Source organism: Pezoporus flaviventris, unplaced genomic scaffold, assembly GCF_033815535.1.
Source record: "Pezoporus flaviventris isolate CSIRO_AGI_PZ_B2104156 unplaced genomic scaffold, CSIRO_AGI_Pfla_v1 ptg000140l, whole genome shotgun sequence".
Taxonomy (NCBI): Eukaryota; Metazoa; Chordata; class Aves; order Psittaciformes; family Psittacidae; genus Pezoporus; species Pezoporus flaviventris.
The window spans coordinates 574,699-597,826 of record NW_026892688.1 but is presented as its reverse complement, the minus strand read 5'-3'; the positions used below and the strand labels follow the sequence as shown (position 1 = coordinate 597,826).

The 23,128-nt window shown below is 39.7% G+C and overlaps 1 long non-coding RNA gene across 2 annotated transcripts in view; it reads right to left on the bottom strand.

Moving 5' to 3' along the window:
* Positions 1-3,222: 3,222 nt before the first annotated feature.
* LOC133282782 (uncharacterized) overlaps positions 3,223-23,128 on the bottom strand; it is a 44,986-nt gene continuing 25,080 nt past the window's right edge. For both annotated transcript variants that reach the window (XR_009747705.1, XR_009747704.1), the window contains exon 3: positions 3,223-3,289. This is a non-coding gene — a long non-coding RNA (uncharacterized LOC133282782). The remainder of the gene's footprint in view (positions 3,290-23,128) is intronic.

The window sequence follows — 23,128 nt, the reverse complement described above, 5'->3', positions numbered from 1 at the left end:
AAAAAAAAAAAAAAAAAAAAGCTGACCTCCAATTCAGCTCCCAGTGCTCCACCAGTGGAACGGCCAGGATGGATGCCAGAGCCAAGGAGTGAAGGAAAAAAAAACACAAAAAAACAAAAAAAAAAAAAAAACAAAACAACAAAACAAACAAAAACCCCAAAGCCAACCTCTCAATCTGTTGAGGTATTGAGGCAGTTTGTAGAGACACCACAGACAAAGCCTAAAGAGCACCTGCAACACAGTGCAGGTGCATGGTAGGAGCCTTGCTTAGTATGTTTAAGGTAACCTGGTGGTGAATCCAAGACCTGGAGGAATAAATAGATAGGAGGAAATAAGAACTGCTAACTGAGAAAGTGAGAGGGGTAGTGCAACCACAAGCTTTATGAGCCGTCACCTGAGCAGCATCAGGGTGGCAGGAAAACAAAAAAAAAAAAAAAGAAAAAAAAAAAGAGGCAATGATGCAGCAAACTCCTTGACTGTTAACGATGTGCAGTTTAACCTGTCTACTTCTCAAGAACTGATAACCTGGAGGAGGGGTATATTTGTGTCCTCCTGCCTACAGGTCCATGGCGACTGCCTGCAAAGTTTGTCAAGCCTTGCCATGAGCTGACAGACGAATGGAAAAACCTGATGTCTCGGCTACAGGAGCTGACCGTGATTACCCCAAGCAGAGTGAGATAGAGGAAGAGAAAAACGAATGATTGCAAAACATCACTTGGGGGCAACTGAAAAGTAACATCCTGAGTATGTGTGCTTGTAAAGTAGCTATTATTAGAGGCTGTGATTTTGTGTATAAAACCACCTGTATTTACTAGCCAGTTGCTAATGAGGAACTATGACTTGTATTGTATAGATTTGTCACTTGTAAAAGAGATGTTAGAGTATGGAAATTTGCAGTAGCTGCTAGAAAATGCTAAGGCAAAAGCTGGAAAGATTCTAATACAATGGTAGTGTTATAAAGCAGGTGATGGAACAAATTAAGAGGGGGGGAGAATTCCACTGGTAAGAAATTTCTTTGGCTAGTCCCTCGCTGCCATCAGCATCTTCAACATGCTGCTGCACCCTGTAATAGTTACTCTGCTAATGTAAATTTGTGTGTGCCTTGCTGTAGTAGCAACTTGTTACTGGATGAAGCAGGTGAAACTCTGCATTGACAACAAGGTGCAAGGACTGAGGCTGACTAAATGCCTGTTACCACAGTCAAGGGCAAGACTGGGTTGGCCTCTGTGTTTGCCACCAAGAAGAACCTTTAGCTCCGCTGTTGGCTGCAACCCAGCAGGCGTGGAGCGGTGGGGACACATGCCATGCCACACCTTGATGTGAAGGATGGCCTCCCCTGTTATCAGAGAGCCATACAGCAGAAAAAAGGGCAGGCCCAGCAGCCTGTAGTGAGCATATACTGGAGATATGATCGAGCCCAAATCCCCTGCTCAAGTAGGGTCACCCAAAACATATATAAAACAAAAAGGGGGAGATGTGGAGACAGTGTTCTCACGGGAGAATGCATAGTTAGTACATAAACTCTGAATAATCCTGAAAGATACAGCAAGGCCATGAGAGGCCCAAAGAAGCTTACGCAAGCAAGATAAGAAGAAGCTGGAATTCACTGAGTTAATGAGAACTGTGGACTGTTGGCAAGCTTTCCAGGTCAAGTTCTCACACCTGTGCTTAACCAATTATATGTTAGTTACTAAGGGTCTTCAAGACATGTATCCAATCATAATATGCCAAATCACTGTAAGTGCATGTAAGAAATAGTATATAAGGAGTTAAGGCCTTGTAATAAATTTGGCAATCGCTTGATCACGTTGATCATCTCTGTGTTGTCCGTGACTCCCGCGTCAACAAGGGCACAACTCATACAGCATAATCTCTGCACCAGCAGGAAAACAGATTTGTCTTTTCCCCAGGTTCAAAGAGATTCCTATGCTTATGTTCCCTCTTTTTATTTAATGAGTCATTTCTGGCTCTTCTGCAATACATGACTTTAACACTGGGAAAGGACAGCACTGATACCTTTGACATTAAGAACACTTTTAGCAGGGTTTTTAACTGAACCAGTAAAATCTTACTGTCACAAAAACAGAGATGACAAACCTGGATTTTAGACTGCCTTTCAGATCACCGTCTCAGCAAAATTTTTATAGTGTTAGTGACATCTGTCTTTCTATCAAGACATAACCTGGTACAGCGATCCATGAAACTGCCAGTGCATGCTGGCAGCATGCCTGCTCAAGAGGGCTGCGCTCACAGTGCCCTGAGGACAGAGATTCCCATTCTTCTGTATTCAGTCTAGGGGATTCACCGATGACAACAGCAAACTTAAATTTGGATGTTTTAATCTAAGGAAAGGAAAGTTGGAGTAGGAACTGCTGTGTGATAATAAAATACAAATATGTCCCAGCAATTTGAGAGAAGTTGGAAAGAGGAACATGGGGAATTTCACTATTGAAAACTCCATGGTCTAAACTGCACTTTAAGTAAACTAAACTAAATTGTATCCAATGATCAGGCAATCACCAGTTTAGTTTTAACTGTGGAAATTGCAATCTGTTTGTGCACTACAAATATGAATATTGATTTCAGATACACATAGTCTTCTGAAAATTAAGCTTGAGACTTCAATGCTTATTTTCTCTACCCAAACCAGATTTACTGTAACAGTTACTCCTGCCAGCCCAGTGAGTACTCCCAGTTTCCTTTGATAATACATTTTTACACTCACCTTTGTATGGCTAGGTAAAGCTTTATTTAAATTCACACTGTTTGTGAGGAATACAGAATTATCAAAGAACACTGCTTCTCTGCAGTTTAAACTGCCATTTATAGCTAAAGCCTTCAAAGGAGAAATGGTGTGCTGTATTATGAGCAAAGCCCCCACATCTGTCATTGTCTTACAAAAAATAATCTAACACATGTAACTTTTTCTTCAAGGTGGGGAGGCACACTGTGTAAAGTGATACCAGTTCCAAAACCTTCTCCCTCCCCAATGCAACAGAAGTGATGGCTTTAACAAAAACACTGATGTTATTCTTCCGCTGATGACAGCTACACAAATGAAAAGAGCTCCTGCTAGAAAATTAATTGCCTTAAAGTTTGCACACCTTATTTATTCCTTGAGGAAGTCTGCAGAAACAGTAAATGAAATTAATGCTTACTCATGGAAAAACACAACAATCCTTACCATTACAATCGCATAGTGCCACATATGTAGATCCATCAAGCACACCTAGAATTTAGCTCCCAATTCAGGTCTGTATGCACTGCTTGCTCCCTCCACATGAGCTACCTGAAACAACAGGAGTGATAAAGGGTTTTTTGTAACTGCACAGCAGCATGCACACAAGATCCACAAGCACCACAAGACAAACTGTGGCAGGCAGCCAGGAGCCCGAGCTGCACAGCTGAGCTGTATTTGCATGGGATTTCAATCACAGATAAAGGCTTTATTTGTTAGTGCTGTTACTGTACAGAATACATCAACAGAATCTCAATGTGTCACACAGCTATAGTTTCCTACAGATGAGCTGCTAAAGAGCATAACAAACAACCTGGACCAAGTGCAAAGATGCAAGTTTGAAGCAGCAGGCACCACGGTCACTATTATGCCTGGAACCAAAAGCTCAGAGAGGCCACAGACTGCTTTATTCTTTACTCAGCCTCCATGCTCCTTTTAAAGGCAGTTTAATAGGTAGATAGCTGCACACTGAGCTTAATTTCTACAGAAGCAAAGGAGGTGGGCAGTGCAGAGGAAGATCCTGCAGGCAGAAGGGTGGCACTGAGAAGAGTACAAACTCTTCGGCTGCATGTACTCCTCAAGCATTTTTAATATAACTGTTAGATGGAAGGTGATCTTCATTTCCTTGCCACATGGAAGAACTTTCCAGAAACTTACAGCTAGCAGCTGAGTCCTCTCAAATTTGTTTTCAAGCTATATTAATGGATTCTAATAAGTACGAAGAAATTGCCATTGATGTTTTGAAGGGGAAGACAGAAACACAGGATGCTGCAAGCATTCTCTAGTAAGAACAGGTAGAATTGGTTCTAATATTGCTTCTTTATTTCACCACACATCTGAATTTCCCCAATCATCCCTTTCTTGTAACAGGCAATTCTAATTCTACTTAATCTCTAATTACTTATCTTTAACATCACCAGTCTTTCGTATCAGATGACAAAACATCTGTAGCATTTATCAGTTTTGCTGCTGTGCTTTGGTTAGAGAATCACATCACACGCTGCATTAAGCTACAAAGAAAAATGTGTTTATATATTCTTATTTAGCAGTCAGAGAGGCCAGATATAATTTGATGATCACCGTGCTGCTTTCGGGGAGGAAAAATAAAAAAAATAACAAACTACAAAACACACACACACAAAAAATCAAACCAAAAAAACCCCACAGCTGTGCTAATACAAGCTATATTTAGCACTGCACGAATAAAAGAATAAAAGCCATTACTGCTCTCTCCCACCATGCTACTGGCAGTACCAAACAGAACGCCTGACAGCTTTCCAGGGGGCTTTAGCAGCTGCCACTACTGCTAACGTACTGCAGACAACAGATTTAGACTGAAGAGTATTTGTGCTTTCTCACCATCCAGTTTCAGAGAAGTTAAGCAAGAAGACAAGAACTACAACTGCCTTTCCAAGATACTGCTCTGTAAAGAGATGCAGTGTCTATCCTGAAGCTTGCTTTCCTGTTAAGCATTTGTTGGTACTAAAAAAAGGGAACAAAGTAGTCCTAAAAACACATTATCAAACATAGTAGGAAATAAGGTATTCGGCTGCAGCCCTAAATTGAGTTTTAATCAGTCATAATGTTGTAGAAACTAGGAATCAGAATACAAATAAACGCCCATAAAATAAATTGGCAAATTAAAATCTGAAAACTTTCTTTTGAAAAAGTAAATTCATAAAGCAAATCTGCCAGTTATTCATAAAAGTTGATCTATTTACACAAGTGCAAAGACCCCTTGTAAAATTATAATCGAGAAAGGTTGTTTTATTCCTCAACATAATCTTACAATTTAGAAAATGTCTGTTCTGGTACTTCACTGATAGCTATAACTATTCCCATTAAAAGTCTGAAATCTCAGGGTTCTTTTTCCTTACCCAGTTGTACTTCACCCATAAGAAATTAAATGTTTGTCTGTGTACAGTGCCTCTCTTCATCCTTATAACAGCTAGCTAAATTCACTTAAGATGTTTTTTTCTTGTTTGTTTTGAAGTAGCAGTTTGTTCAACTTAGGCAACTTCCTTCCCAGTTCCCCACGGAGCTCTTGGCCTATCCTGACAGGACAGGAGAGAGGGAAGGTCCAGCCAGGCAGCAGTAAACGTAAGCATCTTTGTTCTGAGTGAAAAAGGAAAACATAGATCACATCTAAATAAAGGGGTCAGAAGACTCAAGCCCAAATTAAAGAAAAAATAATAATTAAACCCAAACATGCAGCATTTTTAATTTTAAAGAAGTCACTTAGTCTTTCTATTACAGAGCAGAGGATTTTCCCAGTTAAATATGTCACTATTTTAAGTTCAGCTGATTCTGGAAACTGTAGTACACTGTAAGAAAGAATAGTGCTAATAGTAAAAAACCATTCAGTTTCCACAGCTTGTGATGGTCATGAACATGCTCTGAGTTGAGAAACATTAGGCTGCCTGAGCTAACAGATCCAGCCCCGATAGCAGACTACCCTTACTTGTAAGCTAAAATCCCTAAAACCAACAGCATTCAAATAGGGAAACTGCAGCCCAACTGCTTAAACTCTCCCTACAGCAGATATGTTGTGTTTGCTTTTATCAGCAAGGAAATGGTTACTTCTGAAGTTGAAACCATTGTACTTCAGAGTTAATTCAGTATTGAATTGAAATGAAAAGCATGAACACTTCACCGTCGTCTTTGATCTTTTGTTTCAGGCTGTCAGCTCAAATAGACATGACTGAATTGTTTCTACTTAACACCAGTTCTTAAGGATGTTCAGGAAAGCACAAAAGGGACAGAAAGGTTTTATATCACATAATAATACAAAACTTGAGGTTTGACTACATGAGAGGTTAAGAAAAAATGACAGAGTAAGTTTAAAGGCAACTAAGACAGTTCCCTACAGAGGTCGGAAGGAGGGAAATGTTAATACAGACTTTTCCTCACTCTAAACCTGATTTGAAAGTATCTCAAAAAGCGAGAAATGTTCTCATCTGTAGATAAATTCTAAATTTTAAAACATATTACCTGAAATACAATTTTTTAAAGAAAAATGTACAAAAAGTAGTCAATAATATTGCCTAAAATTGTAAAAATTTTCATCTCTACTGTATTAAAAACATTCATCAGATGCAACAATGGACACTAAATGTTCCAAAAAAAATAAAACTTTGTGATCAATGACAGCCCTAATAATGGTCACTGTTATGAGTAAATTCCTGTTTGTTAATCAAATCTTGCTTGCTTAGGAGTTACTTGCTTAGAGTTACTTGCTTGCTTAATAGTTACTGGAAAATTACGGCGCTTTGACATGTTGCTTACAGACCGCAGGTATCCGTTAAAGTAAACGATGTATGGGGAAGGCGATAAGGAGCCTTCCTCCCCACAACCACCGGGAGACAGAATGAGACCCCTTATCTACAGGTCACACAGACGCAGAGAACACCAGGAGGTGACACATATATCGGATGAAGAAGCGTATAAAACCAGTGACTTTGGGGAAGCGGGGTGCGTGCCGTTGGCAGAGTGGAGACTCCCCGGCCGCCCAGCGCTGTTTTGCTTGCTGTCGCTTGCTCAATAAACCGATTTGATTCATTGGGCTGGCTCTTGTCAAATTATTTGAGCCACATTTATAACAATTTTGGTGCTGTGACTCTGAGAGAGGCAATCTGGTGCGAAGCCCCACACAGGGGAGTCGCCCCGCTGTATAGTGGCCCTAGCTTGGGTGCTATCTCACCATAGCCTCTACTGACGAATCCTAAATTCGACAGCAAGCAAAAGAAAGCCGGCAACCCTGTAATCTTTGTGCATGAAGCTCCGAAGACGCAGGAGTGCATAAGTATAGGCCGGTTACCCGTTCAGTTGGGGTTGGGTATCCCGGAGTGTGCCTGTGTGACATCCAATTAAGGACGAAGCAAGTGCAGACCCCTTAGTAGTGCAGTTCCCATCTCTCGTGAGGGACTGGGCCACGAACAGGGGGCAAAAAGACTGTGTGTGTGTGAGAAGGCACTCTGGAAGATGGGACAGAAGAAAAGCAAGCCTTCTGATTCCATGGGGGGGTCGGAGCTTAAGGCTAAGCTACCCCAGATACCACTGGATAGTCCGTTGGGATTGATGATTAAATATTGGGATGACTACCCTTCTAGGCGGGGTAAGGACAAAGTAAAACTGGTACATTATTGTATGGAAGTTTGGGGAGGTAAGCAGATTAGAGGTGATCATTTATATTGGCCCATATTTGGGTCCTTTAAGGACTGGATCTGCCAGTCTTTAAATATTTACGTTAACACAAAGGAACCATTTAGTTTGGAGGAAAGCGAGTATGCAAGTTTATGGATAGGGTCCGAGACTAGGACAAATTTATATCCTTTAAAAGAAAAAAAAAGGGGGGGCAAAGAAGAAGACGCGGAGTGAGGATGAAATCCCCATTTCGCCTCCCCTTTATATACCACCACCACTGCCGCCGCAGCCCTCTCCTCCTCCAAGAGCTCCAAACTACCCCTAGTTCCCCCGAGGATAACAGGCAGGTGACCCGGAGCCAAAGTAGGGCAAGGACAAGCAGGGGTAATCTATATCCCCTCCGAGAGGTTGCAGTGGGAGGAGCGCAACCTGGTATGGTATATGTCTCTGTCCCTTTAAACTCAGGAGACGTTAGAGACTTTAAGAAGGAAATGGGTAACTTATTACAGGATCCCCTGGGAGTTGCAGAACGAGTAGACCAGTTTTGGGGGCCCAACGTTTGCACCTGGGATGAACTGCAAGCCATATTGGGTATTTTGTTCACAGCAGAAGAAAGGGATATGATCCGGAGGGCCGGAATAAGGATTTGGGACCAGTGACATCAGCAAGGTCCCGCAGCAGATGTTAAGTGGCCCCTCCAGAGACCTAATTGGAATAATCAAAATGAAATGGATAGAGGCCATATGCAGGACTTAAGGACTATCATAGTTCAGGAGATAAGAGAATCGGTCCCTAGGGTACAAATATTAGCAAAGCCTTCAGTGAACACCACAAGAAGGACGAAACCCCTGCGGAATGGTTAGAGAGACTTAGAAAAAATCTCCAACTTTATTCAGGGCTAGATCCTAGTACTCCGGTAGGGCAAGCCTTACTAAAAACACAATTTGTAGCTAAATCATGGATGGATATTAGGAAGAAGCTGGAAAAAAACAGGAGATGGGCAGGACCGCAGTTTAGATGAACTACTGAGAGAAGCTAAGAAGGTATATGTTCAAAGGGAAGAGGAGACACAAAAGAAGCAGGCTAGAATGCTGGTAGCAGTGGTCAGAGAAGGACAGAGGGTACCCCCTCCTAGGAAGGGGCCTGAATCCCGACAATCGGGACTGGGACCCCGGAGGCCTCCAAGGGAAAAAGAGCGAGGAACGGTGCTTTGTTTCTATTGTGGAGGAAAAGGACATGTCAAGAAAGACTGTAGAAAGAGGATGATGAATGAGAAGATGTTCAAGGAAGATTAGGGGTGTCAGGGGCTCTATCTGCTGGGGACTCGAGAAAGAACAGAGCCCTTGATAAAATTAAAAGTGGGTCCCTGGCAACAAGAAGTTGAGCTCCTAGTGGACTCAGGAGCAGAAAGATCAACTGTTCAAAAATTGCCCTGAGGATGTAAGATATCCCCAGAGACGGTACAGGTTATTGGAAACACAGGAAAACCAGGAATAAAAATTGATCATTGAGAATCAGAAAATTGGTGGGCTCACCTATATAGGGCGGCTACCTATATCCAAAAGGGGAGACGATTGGAACAAGGGGAACATATACGCGAGAGCCCTAAACTCTGCCCTCAAGGATATTAGGATTCAACTATGGCTGAGCCCTTGAAGACTGCGACTGCTGCCGAGAAGAAAAATGACCTCGCTGCTCCAGGCAACGGAGTAGGCGATGGAGGCAGAGGCGTACTAAGGTGGGGATATAGAGAAACCATAGCCGCCAAAAGTTTAGGATGGAAAGAGGCGCAAATTAAGTGGATGGGCCAGGTGGGTAGTAAGACCCCTACCAAATTTCAAGGGAAGGATTGGAAATCCGGATTTATGAGAGGAGGTAACCCACCAATTTTCTGGATCATCTACTGGATATGGGGATGGACATTAATCCCGGTAAAAGTATATGTCCATCAACCTTTCAAGTGGACCTTGTACAGATGGGAAGATCAACAACTAGTCCAAAGTATAACCACATCAGGAGGGCCCACTTTTACTGCTAGCCTCTGTCAACTAGTACCTAGAAGCCCATGTTTAGATCGTGTGGGATTTTACTTCTGCTCAAGTTCGAATCCGGGAAGAGGATATTGTAATCACTCCAGGGAATATTATTGTGCCTACTGGGGATGCGAAACAATAGCCTCAGATTGGGTCCCTGGAAATCCTGGCAAGTTTTTAAGGGTACAGTGGGGGCCTTATAAGGAACCAGGAGCCGATAGAGGGGGCCTCATTTTAGTAAAGAGGGAACCAATCCCACAAGATCCTAAACCCACAGGACCTAACAACATATTAGCAGAAAAACCATCAGAGGAAATTCCTAAAATAGACAAAGTGGGGGTTAAAAATGACACAATCTCCAACAACTCAATAACTCAATGATTCTCGTATTAAATGACACTCAAAATCCTAAGGACAGTAATGGAGACAGCTTTCTTTGGAAATTAATGAAAACTAGTTACCAGTTGTTAAATGCCACCAATCCCAACCTAACCGAACATTGCTGGCTATGTTATGGGATAAAGCCTCCTTTTTATGAAGCAGTGGGAGTTACTACAAAGGCTAGGCGTGTAAATGGTTCTAACCCAGCACAATGTACATGGGGAAAGGAAAATCAAGGGATAACATTGACTCAGGTCACTGGGAAGGGCAGATGTATAGGAAAAATTCCAAAACGTCAAAAACATCTATGTGAAGTTAATACAATTGCTGCTAAACAGCAAAAAAACAGCTAAGTGGTTATTACCAGCCAAAAATGCCAAGTGGGTTTGCTCAAACACAGGTGTTAACACCTTGCCTGTTGCTAGAATTGTTTAATGATTCCTCAGATTTTTGTATCCAAGTAATGATAATACCAAGAATTCTTTACCATCCTGAAAATTTTATGTATGACCACCAGACTGCCCAAAACCATCACCTGTTTAAACGAGAACCTTTCACTGCATTAACGATAGCCGCTTTAATGATCTTGGGAGGTACAGGAGTAGGTACAGGAATAGCCTCATTAGTAAAACAAAGTAAAGAATTTCACACCTTAAGAATGGCTGTAGATGAGGACTTAGTCAGAATCGAACAATCCGTAAGTGCCCTAGAAAAATCTGTACGGTCGCTATCTGAAGTAGTGTTACAAAATCAAAGAGGATTAGACCTAATGTTCCTACAACAAGGAGGGCTTTGCGCCGCACTTAAGGAAGAATGTTGTGTGTATGCTGATCATACTGGAATTGTAAGAGATACCATGACCAAGCTACGAGAAGGACTAGAAAAAAGAAAAAGGGAGCGAGAAGCCCAACAAAGTTGGTATGAGTCATGGTTTAATTACTCTCCATGGTTGACTACATTACTGTCTACCATTGCAGAGCCCTTAATATTGGTAATTCTGGGACTAACTTTTGGCCCCTGTGTGTTTAACAAAGTGATTGCAATTGTAAAAAGCAGGCTAGAGGCCGCCCACTTGATGCTCATTAGGGCTCAATACCAGCCACTAGATAAGGAATCTCCAGTAGAAGACGCCTTAATTTTAAGCCACACGGCACTCCAAAGATTTGATGAACAAAAGGTAAACAGAAAAAAGGGGGATTGTAATCAGTAAATTCCTGTTTGTTAATCAAATCTTGCTTGCTTAGGAGTTACTTGCTTAGAGTTACTTGCTTGCTTAATAGTTACTGGAAAATTACGGCGCTTTGACATGTTGCTTACAGACCGCAGGTATCCGTTAAAGTAAAAGATGTATGGGGAAGGCGATAAGGAGCCTTCCTCCCCACAACCACCGGGAGACAGAATGAGACCCCTTATCTACAGGTCATAGACGCAGAGGACGCCAGGAGGTGACACATATATCGGATGAAGAAGCGCATAAAACCAGTGACTTTGGGGAAGTGGGGTGCATGCCGTTGGCGGAGCGGAGACTCCCCGGCCGCCCAGCGCTGTTTTGCTTGCTGTCGCTTGCTCAATAAACCGATTTGATTCATTGGGCTGGCTCTCATCAATTTATCTGAGCCACATTTATAACAGTGACTCAGTAAATATTACAACTCTAAAATTTTTGTCTTACTCAACAGTATAGGTTTGTTTCCCAATTGTTTTTAGTATCTTCAGGCAGGAGACAGATATTTTGCTAAGCAACAAAGTTAAAATTACCTCATCATCACAAAAAAAAAAAAAAATAATCTCCTGAGCACACCCTTTTTTTTCAACCAGGCCACAGGTAGATGGTCCTCATATTCAGCACCAAGTAACATTGACTCCCACTCAAGTACACTTCAGCTATGAGCTCCATCTGTGCTTTAATTACTACAGCAAACCCGTCCATTATACCTCAAATGGCTTCACTATTCTATAACATTGAAAGATAAAGTCTTAACTGCGGGTTACTCATGAGCCATTGTGCACTGTCTGCACAGAAGGCTGCAATATCGAATACAGATAAAGCTTAATAGCTTCTTGAAAGAAAAATATTTTTCTATTAAAGTGTATGTCGAAAGTACGAAAATAAATTCTCATCCATTCATAAAATACAAATGCAAGTCTTAGGCTTACAGATCACACTCATGTACAGAATATAGTATTATGCTTGGGTATTTGTTTTCCTTCCCATTTTTGCAGCATTCTTCTCTAAACCCAGCATAAGGCTCTCCTCTCCCAGGATACATAATTTTCTGTTTGACACAAACATACATGAAACCAGATAGTCTCCTTCCCAGGATTTCCTAAAATCACAAGTTAGGGATTAAGTGTCTTTCTTGCTTTGTGTCTGTTATAGAGCTGATGGCATGCTTAGCTGTTTGGGTTCCCCAGTTTTTCTTTGAGGATGGCAGATGACACCTTCAGACAAAAGAGAGAACTAAATTAGCTTTCTACCTCCTCTGGGAGCCCAATGCTCCTTAAGAAAACAGCCAGTTTAGAAGAAGGAGCAGCTACTTTTATTAGCAGGTTTGCAAATCTGCAGATTTTTTTGTGCTCAGACAAGCTGATGAATTGTTTCATGATTGTTTTGTAAATTCACCTGCAAGGGGGGGGGGGGGCAGAAGCATAAAAAAAAAAACAACAACAAAACAAAAAAAAAACAAGCACCCACCCTGTTATGCTCATTCCTTAAACATCCAAAAGCTCTATAGCAGGGATAACTGTGAGGAGTAATGCCACCCTGTTTCCCCACCCTGCGGCATCCCCGCTTCCAGGTAGGGTCCTTCCAAGTACAATACTGCTAAATGGAGTACTTCACAACTCTTCAGATCCACTTTAGGGTACTCCAAAGGAACCTCAAAGAAATTCGGTACTGTCATGTTCCTTCTGATTGACTATAAAGCCTACTTTAAACACCAAAGTCACTGCAATGCTGAAGCCCTATGGTACTACTTTTCTTAAGAACCTGCTCCTTTCCTGCCCTTCAAATCATGCATCATTTCCTAACAGGATTTCTGAAATAAAACAGTACAGAATAAACTACAACCCTCTTTTCATGGGTGTATTCACTGACAGAGCAAAACTCTCAAAGCCTTCAAGTTATGTTTTGGGTTTCTTTTTAATTATACAAGAAAAACCCCAAAACCTGAAAGTACTACAGTGAACTGTAACAGTACTATTTCACTATAGCAATCCAATCCTTCTTCACTAGCCCACCAGCAGTATTTCTCTGCTTCTCTGAAGCATTTAAGGAACAAGAATGACAGACCCACTGTGCTGCTCATGCACTGAAGCTTCTTTCAGGTTTGTTGCAAGGATAGTAGCAGTAGACAAGAGACTCTTTACATACCATCAAGGAGAAAAAAAAGAAACAACAAAACAGAAGTATCATCAGCCTAATTCTACCACTAAACTTTATAAACTACTGGACTTGCTCAGTAAGTAACAGACATCAGACACAAAAGTCTTGCAGAGAGGTGAAGACTCTTTCGTTCCTGTAGAAATTCAGACTGTCTGGTTAAGTTCTGGATATACAGCTCCCTTCTGACTCCCACACTTTTTCTTTTGTAAAAAAATTACAAATATTTACATTCAGAAAACTGAAAACCAGATTCATTCCCAGTATAAACCATGCAGCTTTTACTGCAGTCAGCTAATTTATTCTCAGCCAAGATTCTTGCAGCACCTCCAAATGAAGTCCTTTTACCTTCATATTAATTCTAGTGCATTGAAAATAATGCAGCCTTAACAAAAAAAAAAGTTAAAAAAAAGAGAAAATGACAAAATCCTCCCTGAGATAACACAAGATGGAACTGCAGGAACAGCGGTACTTAACTGAATCGTAAATTAATGCCTCTGATAGATGCAGAGCACTGCATCTATTCTGAGGTTAAATGGTCAACAGAGTTGAGAGCAAGAAGGCGAAATAATTGTGTAGCTTCACAATTTTGACTGTTATTCAGAAAAAAAAGCTAAAACCAAAAATACAACCAAAAAACCCCACAAAACCAACAATACTGCTGCTGAGGGGGTATGGAAGAGGGGGCTTGAAAACCAAAGCACAAACAAAAAATATACAAGCCCAAAAAGGGGAAAAAAAAAAATAAAATCAGTGACGCTTTACTTCCCCCTCATGCAGAACAAGCTATATACTGTGAAGAAATTCCTTCAGTTTTTAAAAAAAATCTCCAGAATTAGGTGTTGTAGAGAAACACAGCAGACACAGGACAACCAGTTCAGGATAACACAAGTGCCACAAAATACTGTTTATATTAGAACACAGAATGTTTTCCTCAGTACACTATTATTTCTGTTGTATATTTGCCTTTACGGTTTTTACCTCCTAAAAAAACATCACCTAAGCCACCTGTCAGTGCAAAATAATCATATTTATGTGAAATCGCAATATTCGCAAGACCAGAAAGCAGTATTTTCAGAACAGGAGTATATCATTTTGGAAATCAATGCACTAGTAGAATGAAAACAGGTCATCACTCAATGTGCAATGGAAGTATTGATAAAACCCCCAGAAGTTAGGAATCCATTCAGGAGAATACCAGTTCTAGCTACAGGTTCTGCCTGTTACCATTTTGTTACGCACATTTAGACAAACATGTACACATGGTTCTAAACAAAGGAAAGGCACTTAAAAGAAAGACAGTTAAAAGAATGTTATGCAGTTACATCTCAGGGCACAGCGGAAGGAAGATTTTTGGAATAATGAAAAAAATAAGTGTGGCATATTTTTTTCTACATTCATAGCCTTCCTGATTAAGAGATCCAATCTTGCAGAATTACATGAGTGCTTATCTCCAAGTACTTCCATTTATTTTGACAGGACTAAAAATATTACATACATCCTGTCAACAAACTGTAGCAAGACTGGGGCACAATTTTTCTTCTACTGACTAAAACGCAAGCTCATCTCCCCATTCCACATACAGATGTACAAATAATATTGTAAGAGACAGGAGGCGACTGAGTAAACATCACTGACTGATTCTGAAAGATCACGCATTTCCTCCATTATAATTAACTTAGGTGGAAAAAAGGCAGAAGCTCAATACTTTAAAGATGTAAACACTCAAAACAGCTTAAAACTTTGTCTTGTGGAAAATCTGGCCAGATTAAGCAGACCAAGAAAGGCAAGGCAGCCACAGCTCCATGTCCCCAAGTCCAGTCACAGTGAAGTTAAGCGTGTACCCCCACTAAGCACATGTGCACAAAGCACACTTGTATACCACACACAATTATACACATGGCCAGCCCCACACACCAATCAGCCACTGAGTTTCAGCAGCCTCATCCTGGTCCCCTCTGGCTGAAAAGGATGGAGGCCCAGTGATGAGAAGATTCACTGCATGCGGTGTGGGTCCTTCCAGCAGCTGAGCTCAGACAAATGGTCTGCCAGTAGCTGGTGCTTGGGTCCCAGTCGAGTCCTTAGACACACACACACACACACACACACAGAGCTCCCAGGCCACTTCACCTACTTAGTAGCTAGTCTGGTTTTACCTTCATTAGCCGTCATGCCCTGACTTGCATGCTTCCTCCAGTTACTGGTACCAGAGACACAAAAGCCCCTGTGACCCAAGGTCCCATTCTAGTTACTATCACTTCAACTCACTCTGCTCTCCCCAGTCACAGCACCATTGACACGTTTTCTACAACCTGCCGTGTGACCCCAGCACCTGCACTCAGACCCTCTGCACACACATGCACATAGAACAGAGACCTCACCAGTGAATGAGAAAGGAATTTAACAAGCAGACAACCAGACATGCGTACTAGCCAGCACACTACCTGCATATGACTGGCCCTGTTTTTAGCCATCGTCTCTATTTTCCCACCCATGTTCATGCTTGAATCACCTCACATCATCCCTTCCCCTGCCTTTGGCTCCTACCCTACACATTCTGTAAGCAGCCTTGTGCAAACCCAAAATGCTGCATTCCATAATGTGTCTCATATCCCTGGGGCAGCAACTTTTCTCAGTCCAAAAGGTGCTCCCATGTCAGATTCATCTTGATGGGTTTCAAAGCTGGACACTGGAGCTGAGACTCCAAGGTCAAAAACTTCTGAGATTTCTATCCAACTATTAACTTCCCTAAATTTTAGGGAGAACATTCAGAAACTGTCCATTTAAGTCAACTGAATGAAGTAAAATCCCCTGTGTCAACCAGCTTTTCTACTTCACAGTTTGTATTGAGATTCTAAAAGCCATAAAGCCCCACCACAATTTTAGGTTATGGTTGCACCTCATGGCTAAGCTGGTAACACTGGGTATGCTCAGAGCTCATGCTCCCCAGGGCAATGGTCCTGTCTTCTCTACTGTGACAGCCTTTGTGAGTCCATAGCTTCAAGTGCAGCAGGTTTATCTTGCTAATTTGGTAGAAAAGCCATTTGCTTTGTAACAAGATTAGGTTTCTGTTTTACCAGCCAGCTCAACAAATTCACACTATGACTGCTATAGAGAAAAAATAGCACTGGTAGAGTGAGCCCAAGGAAAGCAAGTGCAAGACTATTCTCTTCAGCAGTAGCCAGACACTGAATTAACACCATCAAAACATATTATCATTAGCTTACATAATCTTGTACTCTTGTCATGTAATACAAACAGAAAGGGCTCCCAATTCACCCTGTTCTAGCCTTTTTTTTTTCTTTTAATAACTTCTCCTTCAGTCCTTTCTTAAGGTAATCACCTCCAGCTCTTCATTTTCGGTATCTTTTGAAAATCCCTCTAATTCTTACAGTCCTTCTGTATGGCCAGTACTACAGACCTGGGGGAAAAAAAAAGTGTGTTTCTTTTTTTAAAGTAGTCTTTATCCTCTCCCTCAGAGTCCTATAATCCTGCTTGATTTCTGCTCAGAATGGAGAAAACATGCCAATGATTAATGACACCACAGCAACAGAGGATCTCAAGTACCTCTGCAAGTATTACAATACAAATAGAGTACACTCAAACATGCACCCCTATAAATGACCTGACAATTATAGTGGAAGAACAGACGGAAGTCTTGTTTCTGTAATAAATTGTGTCAATGTGAAATCTGAGGAGCGAGTCAAAAGTCCTGACAGGGAAAAAAACTCCAAATATAAATGCAGACCAAAATAGAAGGCTCAAACCACAAACTACTGCTATGTCATTAGACAGAAAGAGTCGTTAAAGAAACATCTGTGCCTTGGACTTTTCCATTGCTATATGTGTTGGTTACTGGATGGTTGCATATCATGTACCAAAGGAAAAAAAAAAGAAAATATATAAAAAAGAAAAGAAATTCTTACAACTGCTCCCGAAAACCAATTCTAGTTTTCACATGGTGCAGAATTTTGTTCCCTTCTCATACGGCAGGATACAAAGCAGCAAAAACTTGTGAGAAGAAAAATTGAGAGATATTTTAAAAAATAAAAACCAAAACTAAAATATAAAAATAAAACCTGGCTTCCTCCTATGCAGGAATTGCCAGATGTCTGCCACTAGCTGAACAGAATTTACTTTTTTCTTGCTTTTATAATGTTGCTTGAAGAACAGCTCAGAAAGTAATTATGCAGAATTAAAATCAGCTACAGTTGAAACTCAGTTTCTACCTATGAACGCTGATCCTCACGACAGTGTCAATGTGATCTTTAGTTGTTAACATGAGCCACTCCTGTAGCAATTCTTCAACAAATTCTCTCTAATGGCCAAAATGATTGTTTGTACATTGTTTGTACCCCCAAAACAAGACTGGCAAAGCAGTTTAAAAGCTAATTTAAGAAGTGACAATCGATACCAAATCGTCATTTTAACAACTTCAAGATGATGTGTAATATGCTGCTTTTAATTACAACCATAGTTGAAATCAAATGTGCATGTTTGAGAGAAAATACAATCATAAAAAAGAGACAATTAATACAATGGTATATTTCAGGACAAGAAATACAATCCTAGAGATTACAAAACTATCACCGTTGCTATCATATTAAAAAACATTAACGCTTGAAACAATAACTGGATTTCAGGGGTTAAATGTGATACAACAGTAATTAATATCTACATTCAATAGAGTAAAATTATAAATTCTATTTAAATCTAAGTAAGATATTTTGAATTAATAACTCATTTTAACAGCTTTCAAAAACGTTGCTATACTCAACTCTAATTTGGGGCTGGAACAGAGTCCATTACATTTAAATATAGCTGGTATTCACTGTTAGTACCTGTACATTCAAAGATAGAGGTATTTATGTTTGTATGTAAAGCTTTCATTTTCTTGAATAAGCACACTTACTGTGTTTATTCAAGAAAGATTAATAGGTTGCACTGTCTATGATTAAGTTTTACCTTCAAAGTGACAGTTACAGTGACATGACAAATTTTGTTTTGAAACTTTCCTCTTTTCGAAGCATTTGATTTGTTTTTCTGCACATGTAACAACTTAACTTGCAAATCACTTCTGTAAGTATAGGTTCACTTTGGCCTAACGAAAAAAGTCAAAATGCAAACATAAATTCGTTTAACGAAAACAATTTACAAACACATGAAAATCGTACACCTCTATACACTGGTGTAAACTCCACTTGCATGTAATCCAGATATGCGCTTTTTTTTTTCCTCTCTCCAAAATCTTCATTTTCTTCTAAAACAGTTTCTGGCTCAAATACTATTTGTATTCCGTATATTTAGGATCATAATCTTGTTTGCATTTAAGCTCACCATTAACCTTCTCAACTTCATGAACAGCTAGCTACATGAGACAACCAACATACATATGCAACTTGAAATATCTTTATTCCATAATATGGAACTAACAAAATGAATTTCAATAGAAAAATGACAAAATCCTCAGACTTGGGTCTTTTGTCAGAGCTTTTAGGAGGAGAAATTATGAGAGGATCCTCAGTCTTAATTTCTTCTGGACAATTACATAAAACTTCTGACATTGAACCAAAGGAGTTTCAGAGCTCCAGTTATAGAACCCTCCAGGTTGGTTGCTTTGTTGTTTTTTTTCCCCCCAAATCTTGGAAAGCAACTTTAAAATAATTAAAATTCTAAGTAGTTTAATATAGTTAAATATTTTAGTCCTGAACATTTTACGCACCTGGTCCTTACTTGCTAGGTAACGTTCCGGATTAAAACAGAAAAGATGCACGACACCTAAAGCCATAAGACAAGGGAGTACACTGCAACCAATACAAGACTGCATTTAGTACATAAACAGACTTTTTTTTGTTTTTAATCGAATGTGAAAGTTAATGGGCATCAGCACTGGAAGGGGAGTTAGCTTCTTGAGTTTACTTGACATACTCATCTTCTCTATCTCGACATCCAAAGTAATAGCTAGGCAGTCAAGCAGAGAAAAACACAGAACATACATTTTTGTACTGTAAAGTAAAAAATTCTCAGTCTACATGAACTTAAAAATATCCAAATAAACCATAATATTGTGACTAAACTGTTATTTTCATTGTTGTAAGGCACCATGTCTGTTGTGATTAGTAGCATTTCCACATCTCATGTGTAGCATTAGACTGCTTAAGAGTCTTACCCGTCAGTGAATAGTAAGCAATTTTCTTATGAAACATCAATAGAAGACTCCATTTGCAAAAAAGATTCAATAAACTCTAAACAAACCGATGGCCATTCTGTTCAGAAAACATAAAACCAAACAGGTAAAGGGTATACTTATGCCTAGCCTATCCTCTAGGGGTTAAGAGGAAGAAGGGGTAGACTGATGAGCTGGTACAAAACAATGTCTTAAAGTAGAATTTCCTGCAGCACCAAGCTCCCCTTTACATATTTGTTTCCAGTTACACTCAAGAGTTCTTACTCCATTCCTGACCCCTATCCCAAAATTGTTTTAATCTTTGGTATTAAATACATGGATTGCTTTATAAGAAGAACCCTGCAGAGTTTTCAGGGTGGAGAAATCAAAATAAAATAAACCCAAAATGAAGCTACAAGGCATTAAAAGACAACTTTAAAAAGGACACCTATCATAGTTCTGCAGGTTAGCGCTGCAGGGTTGGTGTCACTGGTTTGGGGTGTCCTTCTGTTGGGTTGGGTATTTTTCTGTAAAAGACAGAATCAGACACTTTATATACTGGCCATGGCCACAAAGCAATGCAGAAAACAGACTGAAAGAAGGAAAAAAAAAAAAAATGTCCAACTGTGAATCCAGTTAACAGCTCAGTATTTCAGGCTTACAAATGAACTTAGATTTCAAGGCCAAAATGTGCAGCAGTCCTCAGAATGTCTCATAATACCAGTTCCTTCACTGTCCTATGATGTTATTATGTTTTTCCACTGCTTAAAATAAATAAGCAAACCTCTGCTTTCCTTAAGTGTAGGAGCAGATTCCAATCAGAATTTACACTTCCTTATGTAAACAAAATTGCATGCAGAATAGCTGCATGAGTGTACATTCATCCACCATTCTACTATTCACATAAAGAACAAAAGAAAAGGTAATGGGAGTTGGAGGTTAATTTTTGCTGTTGATTTAATTAAAAAAAACAAAGCTTGAACATTTTTTGCTTAGATAATGCTCTCTTCCTATGAATAGACAGAAATCTGGGAATTTTAATTGGTAAAAATCCCCCTCTAATTACTTAGTAAACCAATTTTTAACTTCAGGAATTTTTAGTTTGCCTTCTTTTCATATTTCTGAAAATTACCTAGACTTTGCCAAGTTCAAATTACAGAAGCTATGCAACTGGTTCAGCTAAAAACCACTTTAGTGAACAGTGCAACAGAGGATAAAAAAAAAGCAACACTGATGCCTCACAGTGTAAGGAAGTATAAAAATTATTAAATGTGAAGCCAAAGCCCCTTACCTTCCAGCCTCTTGAATTCCTAAGATTACTCCAGATAATAGAGCATATGGAGAGATGCTCATGATCTTTAGCGAGGGATGAATCATCTTCATGTAGATGCTGTGAATAGCCCCTGTATGCATACTGACATCATCAGTAAAGACTTAAGAGGCAGAGGATACTATGGTAACCACGCAAGGTGCTGAGAGAGAGAAGCCTTTAACTGCTTTAACAACTTCCTAAGCTCCTGCTACTGTGTTTCCATTCGCTCAGAGGGAAATCAAGACTGTCACAGAGCTAATGAGTGTGACACTGTGCAAAAGAAAACCCACTGAAACCATTAATTGTGATGTGACTTTTTAAATGACAAGTGTCATAGCCTGATTCCATTACCAAAATTTTTGACATCTGCAAGATCTACCAGGAGTCACAGGTCAAGAAGTAACACTGTCAGGTAGCAATTTTGTAAGCATTTGTTTTCTCTATTTGCTTTTTCTATTTGCATGCCTTGATACTACCAGAGAGATGTTATCTTCTTCAAATCATTGCATAGCTGTAAGTAGAGAGTGTTCTTCTGCACCAGAGGGTCAAAGATTGATCAAAACACAACCTAAAGTCTTAATACTAAGGCTCAGACACAGCATCAGCTGACATACTGTGAAAAGAGGTATTTATCCTCATATCATAACTCTCTGAATGTCAATACTATCTGCAAATATATTGCCTATGAATGACAAAGCTCACGTAAATATTACCACCAGTGACGTGATACGGCCAACAGATAGCTCGATAAGAAGTTTTGACTAAGCTTTTCAGAAAATTGCAGCACTGTACCTTCATTTTACATACAGACAGCTCAGCTAGGGTTTATGGTTGGTTTGTTGGTTGTTGTTCTTTTCTTTTCAAAACTAAACAATAACCACATGACTAACTACTCAATCGGAATTACACAAAACCAAAATGGAAGCACAGGGGATGGAGGGGAAAAAGGACAAGAAAAATCTTCAAGTCACTTTGGTTTTAGTTTTTAGTTCCAACAAGCTTGGGGTTTTAATTCTTAACTTTGATGGCGTTATTGTGAGATCAGCTTCAGAGCTGTTTCACAAATATGATATAAATTAGACAACAACACTGCAGACACTCCAGTTTTGAGTTCTCTAGGCACCGAAGTTCCCCTTAGGGGTCGTTTCCCAGGTAATGATCTGCCTGAGCAGTATGTTTAATTAATAGTCCTTCCTTTACAATTATACTATGGCCACAGAAAAGACAGAGTCAATTGTTTTATGTACTGGGTTTGCAAGTTAGAATCTTGAAATCAATTTTATTTTTGCCTTAAAGGTCTGATTATTGGGTAATCTTTGACAGTTTCTATTCCTAACCTCCCCCTCCCCACAACTTTTAAGATACTTAAAGAAGAACAAAACCCCAGGCCAACAACAAAAAAAAAAAAAACAAACCAACCAAAACCCAAAGGTGGTCCTCAATGTATCAATACATCAAATTTTGCAACATTAATGCTACAGTGCTTTTATTTATCTCTATCATACTTAGAACTCTAAGAGAATGGAAAACTCATTCCAAAGTAAAAAAAAAGAAAACCCATACCAGTTCATACAATGTTTCATTACATAAATTCTTTAACACCATAGCTGAGAGAGTTCTTTATCTGTGAGAAAAGAGCATCGCATACCAGGCTGAACTGTAGAGTCAGCAACCTGACCTCCTTATGAACCACTGTATCGAGCACAAGGGGCTGATTAAAATGAGCACAGTTCTTTTCAGACTGCAGCCTGCCAGTGCAGAAATACCTATTTATTTCTATTTAGAGAGAAATTTTCTATTTCTTTCTAATCCTTCTATGCAGGAAGCTGATGTCAGCTTCCTACCAGCACAGAGAAAATCTTGACACACAGTTAGTTAGGATTTCCACAATTTGGGGTATCTAGAAGAGCTGCTGTGAAATAGTTCATTAATACATGAAACAATCAAACCCTTGCAAAGAATCTGCACTTTCCAGTTTGGTTGAAAATTCTGATCTTGAGATAGTAATTAAGAAGACAACTGGACACTAATGGACCAGACACTTCCACAGTAGTTGTCATTCAACATAACAAATCATCCAGACTAAGTTTTGCACCTTTTGGGCGTTTGGTTTGGTTTTTGTTTTTTTTTGGGGGGGGGTTTTTTGGTTTGTTTGTTTTCTTTTTGTTTTTTTTTTAAAGCAGACTTTATGGGCCCCCTTTTAAATACTAGTGCAAAATGCTTCACATACTTCACATATATAGACTGCTTTTCATAGCTAACTTTCTGTGTGTACACCTGGTTTCAAAACCATCAACTGGTATTCCTTTCCATCACAATCTCTGCTGCTTTATTCACATAAAGATATGCACACTTTAGGGAATAGAAAAGGTAGAGAACAGGAGTAAAAAAAGAATCTGAGAATTGTCTTTATGATAAAGTTATATATACAACTCAGCTAAATTTGCTCTCAACTGCAAAAATCTAGAAAGCC